We start from the raw sequence: 12151 nt of genomic DNA, 5'->3' as shown, positions 1-12151 counted from the left end.
AACATTGCTTTTTCTCTCTCTAATTTCGAATGTACCTAGGAGAGTCCTTCCAGCTACCTTTTCACCAGATTGTCATCAAAATGCAGGTCAGAAGTAAAGGAGATAGGTATCTATTGAAGAGTGGCGTCAATGCATTAAAAGGTACACTGGTGGCCTTAAAGACTTAATGCAGCTTTTTAAAATAGCTAATGTATACACCAGGCTACTCCAGTTCACTCTGGCACAGTGGATCTCATTATACAGAAAAGTAGATGGAACATACATATAATAGGCGATGGCTGGGCTCAGTTATGACCTTATTTTTACTGATAAAGACAAATCTCATAATTCACTGGTAGCAACGTCAGTCTTTTATCTTTCCCTGGACTCATGAGAATACAAGTCACGTCCACTGAGCCTGCTGTCTGTGTGACAAGGAAACTCAGGCAGCCAATCATGGCAAAGGTGATTCACTCATTTGCATTCAGAAATCCTGTTGGTTAAAAAGCAATAAAAGTGTTGGGGCTTTTTTTTTTTCTTTCACTGTATAAAAAGTGGCTCACTGGTGAAATATACGCCTTCACTCATCTCGCAGAGCTGCTGTAAAAAATAACATTTGACAGTGGGAAGTGGGACTTTTGCTTGAAGAACTGATGTGCGTGTATAATATTTGTGTATTTCTTAGATGTCCATGGACACTTATCAATGCTTTTGTGTTCCAAAGACTTGTACGGATAAAATTTACTATGGTGTGGGTCTTGATTTTTAAAGTATATGTGGGGATTTGTAAAGTGCGAGATCGCGGAATGAAGTGGTAAGAGAAACAGGGGGGCTGGAACAGTAGTATGGCGACACTAAGTGAAGTATCTAATTTGACTCACACTCCAGTCATGAGAAGACACTGTGCTTTCTTTCCCCATGCTCCCTGCCTGCTCCGTCTCAGAGTCCTGGCTGTCCACATCTGCTTCACCCTCTGCCCTGTTCTTTGAGCCCTGATTTGGTCTCAGAACCCAGATAAGGCCTCAGAACACACAGCAGATTCGAGAACACCCCAAGTTGCTCAAGGGAAATAAGAAAGTGTATGGCGGGGGTGTGGAGGGTGGAGTGTTTCTGTGTTGCTGAAACCTGGTCCCTGCCCCCTGCCCTGCCCCCCACCCTACCCCCTGATGGAGCATAAATCCAGTAGAGGAACCTAGACGTTTATTTTCAAAGCAGGAGCTGAATCTTCCTTTGTGCTCTGCACTGTGCTAAGTGGAGTGTTGGTGCTGGATAAATGTTAATAACAACAGCCATACGATGATGACAATAATAATGTGGTAACCCCACTTCCTTCATGCCAAGGGAGTTTAAGAGATTTAACCATTTCTTGTGGTTGATGTTAATATACCCAGGGGTAGTATTCCTTGTCTGGCAAACCCCGACCAAATGGCATTTTCCTGTTTTCCCATCTGACTGGAAAGCAGGTAGGAGGTAGGAAAGAGGTCCCGGAGCCCAGGGCTTCCTGCATATTCATCTTCAGAACTGTCACTCTGAGAATGAGCAAATGCCCGTCATGCGTTTTGTCTGCCAATCAGACCCCTCTGTCCGCAGAGACCCTTTAAAAAAACAATAATGACACCTTCATTTTAATTATTCTCTTTTTTGGTCCCATTTCAGGATTCTGCCTTTTAAATAAACTACACCAGAGCTTCTTCCTTCTCATCTTGCTCCTAATTAAGGACAGTAGGGGGTTTCCTTTGGTCTTATTTTTTTTACAGTATTAATTACACTGATCTTAGCTTAAAACAGAACTCATTTAAGTGCTGAGAAGATATGTATTTTCTGGCTCAGTGAGGGTTTTCCCCTCTCATGCCTCTTAGAAGAGGACAGAGCTGAGAGATGGCCCCTCTCTGAGCACCAAACCTAACTAAGCTTGCTTTGTCCTGGATGAAGGACAGGGAGACCACGTGGGGACCCCGGCTGCTGCAGGAGAGAGCCCTGTATCTGCAGGAGAATTGGCATTTTGCCAGAAAGAGCAGCCATCATGGTGGGGAGCCAGAGCTGGGACGTCAGCTCTAGGAAACGGGCTGTCTCTAAAGGTGACTGATCCACTGGTTGCTCTTCCCTGCCCTTCATCGCACCTGGCTGCTCATGCTTAGAAGGGCAGTCACCATGCCATTCCCTTCCTCCTCCTCTTTCCTCTGGATTCTGGTCGATCGTGGCCTTGTTGGAATACTGCCACTCAATCCTTCCTAGAGTCCGTGTGATTCTGTGGTAAAAGATTTTGAGCACTGAAGGCCAAGACCAAGGTTTGAAGCCCAGCCTGGGCAACACTGGTGATGTAGCCTTGGGCAAATGATTTTCTCTTTGAGCTCTGGGGGCCTCTTCATAAAAGGGGATGGTGATGTCTTCTTGGGAGGGTGGTTGTGAAGGATGAATACGGTAATGAATGCTAGGTGAAGAATGCCTCTTGGCAAGCGGTTGGTGCTCCATAAATGTTTGTAGCCCCTTTCCTTAGTCTAATAGGTATAGGTGAGTACCTAGAAGGGTGGGCAGATATTTGAAGGCCTGAATAATAAAGACAGCAATTCCTGAGAACTCACAAACACACACGCATAAAATATCTATCTTGTCCTTTCTGCCTGTCCCCATCCCATTCTTTTCTCATGCCCCTTTTCACTGCCTCCTCTTCCACAAGGTTTACTCAGATTATTTCCAGCCTACATGGATCCTGCTGAACTCTTTTCTACTTATTGCCTCAACCACACGACTTAACATTTCATTATAAAAAGTCTTGGTTTGTATATTAAGATCTTCTCTCTCTAATAAGGTAAGCTCCTTGGGAAGCGACTAAGCATGATTCTTTTTCCTGTGTCTTTGCAGCATTCAGCACAGTGCCAGGCGTGCAGTAAATGTTTAATAATTGATTATTAAGTGCAGTGCCAATACTAGTTCTACCTGAGGGTAGAGACTGTATTATATATATATATATATATATATTTTTTTTTTTTAAATAAATTTATTTATTTTATTTACTTATTTTTGGCTGTGTTGGGTCTTCGTTGCTACGCACGGGCTTTCTCTAGTTGCGGCTAGTGGGGGCTACTATTCGTTGCGGTGCACAGGCTTCTCATTGTGGTGGCTTCTCTTGTTGAGGAGCACGGGCCCTAGGGTGCACGGGCTTCAGTAGTTGCAGCACGTGGGCTCAGTAGTTGTGGCTCGCAGACTCTAGAGCGCAGGTTCAGTAGTTGTGGCACTCGAGCTTAGTTGCTCCGCAGCATGTAGGATCTTCCGGGACCAGGGCTTGAACCCGTGTCCCCTGCATTGGCAGGCGGATTCTTAACCACTGCACCACCAAGGAAGCCCCTATATATATTTTTTTGTGTCTCCACAGCGGTTTGCCCAGTGCTAAGCAACTAGGCACTCACAGGTATTCAGTAAACATTTGTCAGATTGAGATTACCTTTTGCTGTTGAAGGAGGATGGGTTTGAGGGGTGGTTAAACCATTGATATGAAAAGTATAACAAGAGACGTGGGGAATAAAAGCTGAATCTACAAAAGGTTGTGAAATGCCTGGGATTTGGGGAAGGCATATTTTCTTTTATAACAGTTTGTAAATCATGTCCTGGTAGGGCAGGAAAAGAACAGCATAGGGAGTTTGGAGCCTTGGCTTCTGGTCTAGACTGGGACAATTTATTTGATATGGACACATGGGCCAGGTCTGGAACCAGGTGGCCTCTGGCTTGCAGTAAAAAAGAAGTTTCCTCTTGACTCAGGGGCCCTTTGGAAACTTGTCACCTCTCAGTGACCCTGTGGACAGCTCTTGGTTTCTTCTGATAGGTTTGATCTTGGCCCATAATCCTTAAATAGACAAAACTTCCAAGGAAGCCGATTTGCATTGAACTGAAAGTCAATCGGGCCACTGCAAGAATATGAAATTAGGCCTCCGGGGATGGAAAGGCAGTTATTTTTCAATTATCCACAGGTCAGAGGCAGCAGTGGGGCTGCTCATCTGGAGTCACCCTGAGAAGTGACCCTCTGTCTTCCCTAAGCGTGACTGGAAACTCAGCTGGCCCCCTCTCTGGGTTGCTCTATTTATCCCCCCCGGCCTCTCACGAGGCTCATTGTCCTTCTGCGTGTGTGCACAGCCCTGGCTCCATCCCCTCCCCGGGCCCTGGCTGAGGGTCCCCCAAGACTGGTGGCCAACGTGTTCCCTGACCTCAGGAGCTCAGATCTGTAGGCCTTTGTGTCTCTAAGTGTCCACCGAACACAGCAGACACTACAGGAACCATGAGAGGTAGTCTTGTAGGCTACAAAACCCAGCAATAACAAAACCCAGCAAAGGCACAGGCCCTGGGCTAGCTTCATGCTGTTCTGGTGGCAACATGCAGGGGTGTCCTTAAATGCACAGAACCAGGGGTTCTGCGAAGGGCAGGAATCCTTCCCAGCCAAGCTTGATGGCACTTCCAGGGCAGCCATGGAGCTGTCCTCAAGTGCACAGCCTGAACGCTTCCATTAATTCACAAAACGTTCTCCACGAGGGAGCCAGACAAGCTGCATTATTATCCTCATCAATCATCCCGCGCTGAAGAAACTGAGGCAGCTGAGGGAGAGGAGGGCTGCCTGAGTTGGCTCATCTAGTGGGAGGAGAAGGAGGAGAGAGCAAAGGTGCAGGCAGCCTCTGCTTGGCTCCCTCTGGAGGGGCTTGGAGGGGGTAAAGAGGTGAAAGGACGACCAGCCCACTGGAGGCGCATTTCAAATCAGGCACCCCACCAGGGCCATTTTCTTTTCGGGTCTCTACATCGGATACATTTTGATTCAATTTGGATGGTCTGGCTTAGTGGAAGGGAATGAGGTTTAAAAGAGGTCAGCTCCATTACTCAGCGTTATTAATTATGTTTTCGGCCGTTAAAATCTCAAAAAACTAGGAAACATAAATTTTACATACTGAAAAATCACAGATGGATCAGGCAAATGGATAAATTCTTAAAAGTATTTAATATCTGTTAAGAGGACAGAATGATAAATTCAATATTGAAAACGAATATCAGATTCACAATTACAGGCCATTTATCATAACTAACGGCATGGACAGCATCTTACTGTGGGGAGCACCGTGTGATTCATAAGCAGAGACCCGGAACAATTCCAGATGAAACAAGAAATAAATCTGCTTTCCATATTTGAAACTTATTTCCACTTCCTATCTTTATTGCCAACAATAATGTTATCTTTCAAGAACAAATTGTTACACATTAAACCCATGCATAATGAGCCCAGTTGAGTCAAAAACTTCCCTAAAAAGAGCTTTACATTATTCCAAATTGGGTTATTAGCTTTAATTCTAATTCCTCTGCGAGGGCCCACCAATCTTATGGTAAGTTTCAGCACTTAACCAAAGAGTTTGTTTCCCAAGGTTGGGCCCCAAGGTTCTGGATTTGTTTTCTCCTCCTTCTCTCCACCTCCCCTGAAGAATTAACACTGTCAGGCTAAAGAACAAACACGATAATAGTTAACAGAAGTGTTAAACAAATTGCAAGAACACTGCAATTTATATTTTTGATTTTAAGATGAGTGATTCTGCTTTCTTTGAATCTTTGAGTAAATGGAATGATTTGAATTCAGACCTTTGCATGTCATGGCCATGACACCAGCTAGGTCCATGTTTTGACATCTACATGTCCTGACATCAAGTGGCAGGGAGGTGATTTGGCTGTGACATCTCTCATTTCACCTACTGCCTAGGCTGACCCAGCTTACAAGACTCCAGTAAAGACATAGGATGGGAAAAAAAAAGACGGATTTTTTTAAACTTAATTTTTTCCTGATTTCAAGAATGAGATGCTCAAATGTAGAAAATTTGGAATGTGGGGAAAAAATCCTAACCTCCTCATAGAGGTCACTGCCTAATTACACTTTGGCATGTGTCTTCCACCGTGTTTTTGTTTTTGTTTTTTTTTTGCTGTGCATTTTTTCTTTACACAGTTAAGATTATATATACACAATTTTCTATCCTATGCCATCATAATTTTTCTGGTTATATAATACTCCATTTTATAATGAACCCTTTCCCTAATGCTGGGCACTTAGGTTGCTTCCAACTTTTCTCCATTATAAATAACATGGCAATAATCATCTTTGTACATGCATATATGGGTGAATTTCTAATGATCTTTTTTAAGATTTGTTCCCAGAAATCTCATTGCTGGGTTAAAGAGTGTGAACATTTTATGATTTTTTTGATATATACTAAGGCTAAAAAGAGAATTTTATGTAAACGCCTCATTCCTGAATTTTTTAATTGTTTGTACAAGTTGCAGCCTAGAAGTTAAAATCATGGATTTTGAAGTCAGATCCGTCTGCATTCAAGTTCCAGGTCTGTTACAGACTAACTGGGAGACTCAACCATTCAGAACCTCTATTGTGGATTTCCCTGGTGGCGCAGTGGTTAAGAATCCGCCTGCCAATGCAGGGAACACAGGTTCGAGCTCTGGTCTGGGAAGATCCCACATGCCGCGGAGCAACTAAGCCCGTGCTCCACAACTACTGAGCCTGTGCTCTAGAGCCCACGAGCCACAACTACTGAGCCCATGTGCCACAACTACTGAAGCCCATGCGCCTAGAACCCGTGCTCCACAACAAGAGAAGCCACCGCAATGAGAAGCCCGTGCACCACATCGAAGAGTAGCCCGCGCTCACCGCAACTAGAGAAAGCCTGTGGGCAGCAACGAAGATCCAACATGGCCAAAAATAAATAAATTAAAAAAAAAAAAGAATTGATGTTGTAGGAAAGAAGGAGGGTATTTGAAAAAAAAAACAGAAAAAGAACCTTTATTGCCACATCTGTAAAATGGGAATCATGATACCTACATCTCAGGGTTGTTGTGAAGAGAAAATGTGACAGTGGTTATCAGGTGCTTAACACAGCACCCCCTGACACACAGTAAGTATTCCATAAAAGGCAGGTGGTATTGGTCTTTATTCAGTTTTTTGTGACAGAATATTTTATGTAATTTTTTTAGCAAAATCATATGATAATTTAAAATTTTTTTCTAAGTTGAAGTCTAGTTGATTTACAATGTTGTGTTAGTTTCGGGTGTACAGCAAAGTGATTCAGTTATACGTATATACAATATATGTCTTTATAACATGTATACATAAAGGTGTCACATAATTTTAAAACATTTGAGCTTTAATAATAGTCTCCATTATCTCCAGAATAAAATTCTAACTTATTATTGGTCAATATCAGATCCTGTCTCACCTTCCCCACCTTTTTCTCTCCTTTCCCCTGCAGTTGCGTTTGCTCCAGCTGCCTACGACAAGCATCCTTCATGACTGCGCCAAATGCCTTCCATCACTGTGCCCATGTCACTTCTCTCTCTAGCCTGTCCTTTCCATTCTCTTCACTGTTTATCAAACTCTACTCATGGATTTAGGCTCGGCTTAGGCTCACCACTTTCCCCAAACCTTCCCAGATACCTCCCCAGGCAAGATGCATATGTTTGTCCTCTGTGCTCCTGTGTACCTGGGTTGCAGAATATCTCTATCTCATGTGTTACAGAAGGTAAGGTGTGTTTCAGTCTCTCCTACTAAACTGGGAGCTCTATAAAGGTCAAGATCATGTCTTATTAATCTTGGTTTTCTTTAGCGCCTACTACAGTGCCTGACACAATACAAGGACTCAATAAAAGTTTGTTAAATGTAGCATAGGTAGTGGGTTTGATCAAAGAAAGCCATGAATGGAATTTAAAGGCAAACTGAATTTCAACTGAATTGAAAGTTGATTGGATTTTAATTTTTTATTTACCATGGGATCTTAAGTACAAATGCATTTTGTGTTACTATGGAGCGTCTTCTAGGCCTTGAAATACTTACTGCTATTTGCAAATCATTTCCAGGCAAATTATTGAGATTTTAAAATGTGCAAGGAGGGCTTCCCTGGTGGTGCAGTGGTTGAGAATCTGCCTGCCAATGCAGGGGACACGGGTTCAAGCCCTGGTCTGGGAAGATCCCACATGCCACGGAGCAGCTGGGCCCGTGAGCCACAATTACCGAGCCTGTGCGTCTGGAGCCTGTGCTCCGCAACAAGAGAGGCCGCGACAGTGAGAGGCCCGCGCACCGCGATGAAGAGTGGCCCCCGCTCACCACAACTAGAGAAAGCCCTCGCACAGAAACGAAGACCCAACACAGCCAAAAATAAATAAATAAATAAATAATTAAAAAAATAATAATAATAAAATAAAATAAAATAAAATGTGCAAGGAATTTCAGTGGACCCTGTATAAACATATATCAGAATATCTCATGGGAGACTACAGAATGTGTTCATTATATGGGTGGGGACACGGAAGCCCAGGAAAGAGAGACAACTGAGTTATTAGGGCCTGAATTTCCTGCCTAAACTTGAATAATATTATGGTTAAAGCTGAAATTTAAAACAGCCTTCATATTAACTCCACATACCACTTAACTAGCCTGGTAAAGTATCTGGGTTGTGCCTAATTGACGAGCACTATCATTATCATTATTTTTGTCTGTTTGCTCAGTGCTGGCTCTCCAGTACCTAGATGGTGCTTGGCACATTGTAGGCCTTCAATCAGTATTTGCCAAATGACCAAATGAATCAGCAATCACATTTGGTATGACCCAATCTGCAGCCGCTTGTGGGGGGTTGTTTAGTTCAACCTGACAAATCTTCAGAGAGTGCTTTCAGACACTTTGCCACGGAGCTGAGGGTATGAAGATGAATAGCATATGGTTCCTGTCTTCACGATCTCAAAGTCCAGTATGGAAAGCAGACACATAACAGAGAAATGCAGCATGCTGAGGTTAGTGATAAGAGAGGCCTATGTACACGGTGCCAGGAAACCCAGAGGAAGGGTGTTCCATCCAGCCCAGGTGTTTCAAGGAAGACTTCCTAGGGGAGGTCATGCCCGAGTTGCCTTGCTGGATGACAAGAGTTAGGCTGAAGAAAGATGGAAGGACATTCCAAACAGAGGAGGTGTCACTAGGAAAGATAAAGGTATGACATCTTGTTTAGGAATTCATCCCATCAACATTCACTGATGGCCTATTAAGTTCCTGGTGTCGTTCTAGGTGCTGGATATATGGTGGCAAACAAAACAAAGTGCCTTTCCTGGCGGACCTTGTGTTCTACTGGACACAGGGGCCACAGGCCTTTCAGCATTGCTGGAGGACCCAGTGCAGAGCAGGGAGTGATGGTGGAGGAAGCTGAAGAGGAGGAGGACAGTTTGTTTTACGTGGAAGAGTTGAGTTGATACCCTACCTACTTCCACAAAGGACCTGAGGCACATAAAAAGGTAAGGATTTGCCAAATCAAACTACCACTGGGCAGGAATCCCCGACCCCGTCCTGAGGAGGAGATTCTTCTGCTTCCCCCAGAGGCTCTTGGTTGCTGCAGGGAGACTGCCAACACTGCTGGAGAAAAGAGGCTGCTCCTGGACCCTGTGTACTCCTAGAAATCCCCTTGGGTTGATTCAGTAATTGGATTTTGACTCAAGGCTGTGAGTGGAGAGCCTGGTACATAGTGAGAACTTCATAAGTGTTTGTTGAATGAAAACATGAGGGTGATGACTTTATCTGTAAAATAAAGGAGTGGCTAATCCCTCTGAGCTTTGACTTCAGCCTAAGAATGAGTGGCATTATGAACTTCCTGGAAAGTAAGATGGTTCCTATACCAACACCCTGCTCAATTTAAGTCAAAGGACAACATGTCACAAGTAAAACCATGTGCCTGGGCTTCCCTGGTGGCGCAGTGGTTAAGAATCTGCCTGCCAATGCAAGGGACACGGGTTTGAACCCTGGCCCGGGAACATCCCACATGCCGCGGAGCAGCTAAGCCCGTGCACCACAACTATTGAGCCTGCGCTCTAGAGCCCGCAGGCCACAACTGCTGAGCCCACGTGCCCTAACTACTGAAGCCTGTGCACCTAGAGCCCGAGCTCCGAAACAGGAGAAGCCACGACAATGAGAAGCCCGCGCACCGCAGTGAAGAGTAGCCCCTGCTCACTGCAACTAGAGAAAGCCCGCGCACAGCAACAAAGACACAACACAGCCAAAAATAATAAATAAATAAATAAATAAATTTATTTTTAAAAAAAGCCTTTATTTCCAAGTTCAACCAGCCATTCACCCATCCATGCATCCATCCATCCAACATGGCTAGGCACAGTGCAGGACACTGGAGATATTGAAATGACTTTATGGAATTCATCATTCAGTTCACCACTGTCAAATGACAGTGAGAAAAGTGCTAATTGAAGTAGGTAAACAGGTAGGGTGAGGGGGCCAAGGAAGGCCTTGTCAATGAGCAGACTTTTAAAGGATGAGACTGGAGTTTGCCAAGCTTGAGAGAAGATGGGAAGGGCGTTCAGGTTCCGAGAACAGCAGAAGTAAAATCAGGGGGCCCAGAACACTGTATTGACTTCAGGACATGCAGGTAAACTGGTGCGGCTACCAGGTAGGATGTAATGGTTGACAAATTATTGAAGATGGGGAGGGGGGGGATGTGTTTAGAGGTATAGTTTCCCCAATTATCTGTTGCAAATAAAATTTAAAAATGCTGTAGTATCGAAGAAATATGCCAACATTGACTTGAGTCAGAGGTTTACTCTCCACCAAATGGTTTTATTGTCATTACTATTCTTTTGGGAGCATTTATTTATATTTACTTTGGACCCCAAATCAAAGCAAATCAGAATATGACAAGGGTGTTTGGATGAGATGAGTTATTTGATGAAGGATGCATTTGCTCCCTTTTGTAAGCAGTTTATATCCTGCTGGGCTGCAGACTGCTGTGGTATAGGAGCTATTTCCAATGATTTAAATTTGGCCCCTAACAAACCACATTTTATAATGACTTTTTACCCAGATAGCATCCATGATATAACTGTAACTTATGTAAAATCTGCACATATGGGTATATTAAGTTGATTCATTGATTTCCAGAATCTCAAATCCTCCGAGGATTTTCCCGAATCTCCATGATACCTCAGAAGGCCTCGTTTTGCATCCGATCCTTTTAGTGCAATAAAAAAGAATCAGAAATTCATGTTGCTTGTCTCCATTGCACAAAGCAGAGTTCCCTCTCTTGGACAAATTGGTCTTGGGCAAAGTATGCCACATAAATTACTTCCAGATCATCTCGTGCCTGTGGAAGGACTAAGGGCTTGAGACAAGATGCATTTCACAGCGTCATATTTGGTCTCTTTTCCTGGTAAGCATGGAGGAAAGAGAACAAGAGGCCCAATCCGAGTTTGCCTGGATGCAAGAAAATTTGGTGTCTAAATGCCACATTTCTTGGGACTGTATAATAATCTATAATAGTGGAGCATCATAACAAATAGTGTAACAATTTCATGATGATAACCTATACGTTCAAGAAACCCATGAAATGTAGAATTCAGAGATCTCCAGCACTAGCCTCTGAGAACGTTTCACAAACTCAACTCTCGATTCAAAGCGATTGGCACTTCTGATGTTTATGCGTAAATAGATCTCAACCAATCTCATTAAATATTCAACCCATACTCAAAGTTATTAAATATTGAACATGATTTAATAAATACAACCAAGTTAATCAAGACTTCGATTGGTGGTTGTGGGTTCATAAAAAGCTTGTGAAAGAGTCATTCCACTTGAGTTTTTCCTGATCCTCTGTCTCCCTCCCCTGTCTTTAAGTGAGTGCAGGAATTGTATTATACTCGCATGTAGGCGTTTTTTGGGCTGTGTTGGTGTATATTTAGGAGTGTTGGGTTGTTATCTCTTAGAAATTTGTGTCCTGGGCAGGGTTGTTGTGTGTGGGCATATTTGAGGATGTGCTGGGTGTACTGTGTCAGTGTGTGTTATGTGAGCAGATGTAGCACTGGAGAGTTGCCTTAGATTCTGCCTGCTACACAGTTTCTTCTTTGCACCTTGTCAATGGCTAGGACCCAGGGATCCCACAGTCCCCTCTAATTCTTTGGAAGTATCCAAAGATGGCTTTTTCTCAGGGTTGTGCAAGGGTAGAGTTGGCCCTTTGCTTACCTTACCCTAGTCCCAGCCCTGCAGTGAGAGACACTATAGCATCGAGGACAGAGCTTTGAAAAGGCTGCAGTTCAAATTTGGGTTTTGTCACTTTCTAGCTACGTGGCCTTGGGTACGTTACCTCTTGGACCCTCAGTTAACCCT

The 12151-nt window shown here is 43.7% G+C and overlaps 1 long non-coding RNA gene across 1 annotated transcript; it reads left to right on the top strand.

The window, feature by feature from the left end:
• The first annotated feature begins 4386 nt into the window (after window positions 1-4386).
• On the top strand, window positions 4387-7735 carry LOC309624848. The gene is made up of 2 exons (XR_014242152.1): window positions 4387-6902; window positions 7257-7735. It is a non-coding gene; the product is annotated as an uncharacterized lncRNA (long non-coding RNA).
• The last annotated feature ends 4416 nt before the right edge of the window (window positions 7736-12151 follow it).

This window comes from Balaenoptera borealis (genome assembly GCF_965194805.1).
Source record: "Balaenoptera borealis genome assembly, chromosome: 3".
NCBI lineage: Eukaryota > Metazoa > Chordata > Mammalia > Artiodactyla > Balaenopteridae > Balaenoptera > Balaenoptera borealis.
This window is presented reverse-complemented; position numbering and strand designations above follow the sequence as displayed.